A 5,386-nucleotide genomic window follows, 5' to 3' on the forward strand; every position below is an offset into this window, starting at 1 on the left:
GCACTCTCACTTTCAGCGCCCACGGTCCCGACAAGGATGCGGATCCGAGCACGCCATGCTGCGACAGCCTACCCCCCTATGATGGGGTCAGGACGGTCAGTTTGGTTAGAGTGTTGAGATAACTTGGTAGGCACTCAAGGATGTGTGCATCGGTCGGGTTGAGTCGTCCGATGCGCCATATGCGTTCAACGTGTCGATGTTCATGTGTCCTGCAGTTCACATTCTGACGCGCATTTAGCTGCGGTCTTCATCGATCCATGAGCCGAGTGATCCCCTGCCTAGGGTTTAACGTACACACCGAACTAGTTGATGAATGGAACCGAAGTCCATCCATCCATTATACACATACCAACACACAACTCTGGTTCCCTAGTACCACACTGCAGGCGCCCACGGCCCCGACGGATGCGGAGCCGAGCACGCCAAAGTGCGACTGTCGATCACCCCGTTGTGACACGACAATCAGTCAGTGTATAAGGTACCCGGTACTACCAAAGTGTGCATCTTTACTGACCTTCGCCGAGGCAGTGGTATGTGTATCCCTTTGAAAGAGTTGCTTTCGCTCAACTCTACCAAGTGTGCTACACCATCTTGTGGTTGTAGCGTGCGCGTCAGCATATTGTGCCGACGATGCGTTTGGCAACCTCACTCCCGGACTTGTTTGATCGGTAATGATATGTCCATTATACACAAACCAACACACAACTCTGATTCCCTAGTACCACACTGCAGGCGCCCACGGCCCCGACGGATGCGGAGCCGAGCACGCCAAAGTGCGACTGTCGATCACCCCTTTGTGACACGACAATCAGTCAGTGTATAAGGTACCCGGTACTGCCAAAGTGTGCGTCTTTACTGACCTGCGCCGAGGCAGTGGTATGTGTATCCCTTTGAAAGAGTTGCTTTCGCTCAACTCTACCAAGTGTGCTACACCATCTTGTGGTTGTAGCGTGCGCGTCAGCATGTGATGCCGACGATGCGTTTGGCAACCTCACTCCCGGACTTGTTTGATCGGTAATGATCCTTCCGCAGGTTCACCTACGGAAACCTTGTTACGACTTTTACTTCCTCTAAATCATCAAGTTCGGTCAACTTCGGCCGTGCCAACTGCAGCTCACGAAGGAACCGCGGAAGGTATGCCTCCAGAGACCTCACTAAATAATCCATCGGTAGTAGCGACGGGCGGTGTGTACAAAGGGCAGGGACGTAATCAGCGCTAGCTAATGACTAGCACTTACTAGAAATTCCAGGTTCATGGGGACCGTTGCAGTCCCCAATCCCAACTAAATGAGCATTTGGGTGATTTCCCGTTCCTCTCGGAATGGGGGCGCCTATTGGCGAGAACACGCTGCTGCCCACATTGTAGCACGCGTGCAGCCCAGAACATCTAAGGGCATCACGGACCTGTTATCGCTCACTCTCACCTTGCTAAACACAAGTTGTCCCGCTAAGCAGGGCAAACTAGTGCGACGACCGCCCGCGAAGGCGCCGCCGCCCCGTAACGTCAGGTGCGCCCGGAGGCACACTGCTGACAGCGTTCTAGTTAGCTTGTTTGAGTCGCGTTCGTTATCGGAATTAACCAGACAAATCATTCCACGAACTAAGAACGGCCATGCACCACTACCCTTAAATTTGAGAAAGAGCTCTTAATCTGTCTTACCTCGATAAGTTCGGACCTGGTAAGTTTTCCCGTGTTGAGTCAAATTAAGCCGCAAGCTCCACTTCTTTTTTTTTTTTTTTAAATACAGTGTGTTTAGTTTTATTAATGGTAAACAGAGAAACATTAACATTAATAAACGCAAACACCGCACCAATACCGACAGCATTCCCTGCACGGGTGTGGCTGCCGGTGTTTTTGCACGTTGAGACCTACTATAATGTTAGGAGCCCGTGCTCCTCCTGATCAAACATGACTGTACAAACAAAAACATTTATTACTCATCACGACATATAAACACCTAACGCGCCTTTGCTACCAAGCCAATACTAAAAGAGACGCTTCACCAAGACAGTAAGTAAATACTAAAGCACACGCCTGCTCGAGTACGCTCTCGCTCTCGTCCACCAACGCAAGCGACCAAAGGCGTATGCTCCATCAAGCTAGCGTGTGGCTGTCTCGGCCTCCGTTATGGCGGCTTCTTCGTCGGCCGACAGCACTTCGCGATGGCGGTCGGCAACCGCATTGCGGGCATGACGTCTTTGACGTTCTCGTTCGCGCCGGTTTGCACGTCGGCGTTCAAGCTCCTCCTCCGCTGGCGGCTGCCTTCTCCGACGCAGTTGGCCCGAACGCACTGGCCGGATTGTACCGGCCCGCAATTGCCGCCGATACTCCTGCTGACGCTGGTTCCGCCTTAACCGTCGGCGAAGAATTTCTTCAGCTGATGGCGGAGCCAAGTTGCGAGCGGGTCTAGCCGGGCGTTGATTGTTGGCTGCTGCTGGTTGGTTGTTGTCTCCTCCATCGTCATCATCCATCAGCTGGCGCCTCTCCCGCTGCTCCCGACGACGTCTCCGCTGGTAAGCGTTGCGGCTGGCTCGACGGTCAGCTCGCCGTCTCACTTCCGCGTGTCGCAGTGCTTCCGTGTTAGCACCGGAAATGGCAGCATTCTCGGCCGATTGGTCATCCAGCCATCGCTGCTGTAGGAAGGTGCAAACTCGTTTTGCAGCCTGTTCCGCCTGCTGCCAGTTAGCTGGGCTTGCCAGCATCCAGCCTGCCAGCTCCTCCGGTGTTACTACTACGCCGTCGTCTTTCGTCAGGAGCTGCACCCTTATGTCCGCGAACCTCGGGCAGTGGAACATCACGTGTTCTGCTGACTCGATCACGGCTGAGTCGGTGCAGAACGGGCAAGTCGGGGCTGAGATGAACCCCATGACGTGCAGAAACTCCCGGAAGAAACCGTGTCCGGAGAGTATCTGACTCAGGTGGAATCCGATCTCTCCATGCTTCCGACCTACCCAACCGCTGATGTCTGGCAATACGCGATGTGCCCAGCGCTTGAACCTACTCGCGGTCGGATGACCGCACTCCTGATTCCAATCACTCTGCCACTTCGCCATGGTTGCTGACCTTTCCAGCCTCTGTATGACGTCGCGGTCGATCAGCACCCCTTGCTGTAGTGCCTGTTGATGCCGCCTGTGACGCCGGGCAGCTTCCTCCACTTGCAAGCGCAGTGGTATCAGCCCAGCCAACACTACCGCTGTTCCGTAGCTGACTGTGCGAAAGGTACGCGCAACCCCCCTCGCAAGAGGCCGTTGTAGCTGCTCCAATCTCCTTCTGCACCACTGCAGCTCCACCGCTTCCGCCCAGATAGGTGCCGCGTACTTCACCACCGAGTCCGCAACTGCTGCTAGCAAGCGACGCTTCGCTACCCTCGGTCCAGCGTGGTTAGGCATCACGCTGGTGGCCAACTTCACCACACGGAGAGCCTTCGCGGTTGCCTTCTCGACGTGTGGTTTCCACGAGAGGTGGTCGTGAAGTATGACCCCGAGGTAGCGTATTGCTTGCTTTGAGCGGACTTCCACTCCGTCGATCCTTACGGGCACCTGTGGGTGGCCCCGACGCAAACTCGAGATGAGCACCACCTCGGTTTTTTCCGGGGCCAGCTGTAAACGGTGTTGCTGCATCCACGCAGAGATCATTGCTACGGCCTGCTCGGCCACTCCCGCTGCCTCCTCTGGTGTGCATCCCCTTGCCAGTACTGCCAGATCATCAGCGAAGCCGATGACCGATGCTCCGTCGGGCAGCTGCAGGCGTAACACTCCATCGTACAGGATGTTCCATAGCGTGGGGCCCAAGATGGACCCCTGCGGAACTCCTGCCGTTACCTGTCGTGTTACCGGACCGGTGTTCGTGTCGTACGTCAACACGCGGTCAGAGAAGTACTCCTGCAAGATGCTGCGCAGTCTTGAGGGCACTCCTTTTTCCTGCAGCGCCTGTGAGATCGCCAGCCAGTCCGCGGAGTTGAATGCATTCCGGACGTCTAGCGCTACAACCAACAGACAACGCTTGTCTCGCTGGTTTGTACGTCCAAAGCTCATCGCGGATCTGGCAGCATCAATCACCAACTCCACCGCCTGAAGTGTGGATCGCCCGCATCGGAACCCGAACTGTTGCTCAGAAAGTAGCGGTCCTGATGGCACCTCGATGTGGTCGTTCAGACGATCCAGCAGAACTCGTTCAAACAGCTTCCCCGGAGTGTTGATCAGCATCACCGGCCTGACCGATGACGGTTCTCCGGGGGGTTTTCCTGGCTTGGGAATGAGAACCAGCTTGGCCGTCTTCCACTGGCGAGGAAAGTGGCCGTCGTCCAGCAGCCGCTGGAACAGTCGAACGTGTGTAGCTGGGTATGCCCGCACAGCAGCAGTCAGCGCGGCATTTGGCACGCCGTCCAAACCTGGCGCCTTCCTCGGATTCAGACCCGCAACGATATTGAGCAGCTCCTGTTCGGTAATGGGTCGAATCGGTACACCGTCTGGTTCGATGTCAGGCCAGTTGACAGGGGAGTGTTCCGGGAAGAGCACATCCACAATGTGCTGCAGGTTGGCCGGATCGCGTTCTGGTGCAACGCGACTCCCTCCGAGCCGTTGCAGCAACTCCCCCTGCCACCGGCCTGTCTCGTCCTCCTCGAGATGCTGGATGTATTCTGCGTACCGATCCCGCTTGCTTGTGCGTATCGCCGCTGTCAGGCGATGGCGTGCCTCCTGCAAATCCACCGACATTGCAGATCGAGCCTCAGCGTCAGCAGCCGAGAGCGATTGTCGTCGTTCCCAGAGTTGGCGGCACTCTTCGCGCAGTTGACCGATTTGTGGCGTCCACCAATACGTCGGTTTACCGGTGTGGCCAACGTACGGGGTGACCTCCGCCATAATTTCTCCACAAGCTCGGCTGAGAGCGCGTGTCAGGCTCTCCGCATCGGTAACTCCAACCTCGTACTGAATCCGCTGCAGCGCAATAGCAAAAAGCTCGCCATCAAACTGCCGCGTTTGCCACCTACGCCCTGCTGCACGCACTGTCGAAGTCTCTTCCCGTGTGCGATGACTCCTTGTTGCCTGGTTCTCGCCAACTGTGAAGCGAATGTACCGGTGATCGCTGTACGAGTAGGCATCCAGCATCCTCCATTGTTGCTCGGGGTCCCCCACCAGGTCAGAGCGGCAGATGTTGGAGCTTGCGAAAGCAACATCGACGATGCTCGGGCGAGCTACGCCGTTTCCAAGGAAGGTATCATCCCTCCCCAGATTCAACACCTCAAGCCCGAGCTCTTCCACAAGCTGTGCCAGCTCCTCTCCCTTGATGTTGACGCGTTCACTACCCCATGTGCCGTGCCACGCGTTAAAGTCGCCTACGAGCAGCACACGAGAGTGTCCCGAGGCAAGCGTCTCGATACGCTCC

At 56.3% G+C, this 5,386-nt stretch overlaps 1 non-coding gene across 1 annotated transcript; it reads right to left on the reverse strand.

Annotated features, from left to right (window-relative positions):
* Positions 1-128: 128 nt before the first annotated feature.
* LOC118516877 lies at positions 129-286 on the reverse strand. The gene has a single exon (XR_004908151.1). It is a non-coding gene; the product is annotated as a 5.8S ribosomal RNA (ribosomal RNA).
* Positions 287-5,386: the final 5,100 nt, after the last annotated feature.

This window comes from Anopheles stephensi, unplaced genomic scaffold, assembly GCF_013141755.1.
Source record: "Anopheles stephensi strain Indian unplaced genomic scaffold, UCI_ANSTEP_V1.0 ucontig406, whole genome shotgun sequence".
NCBI lineage: Eukaryota > Metazoa > Arthropoda > Insecta > Diptera > Culicidae > Anopheles > Anopheles stephensi.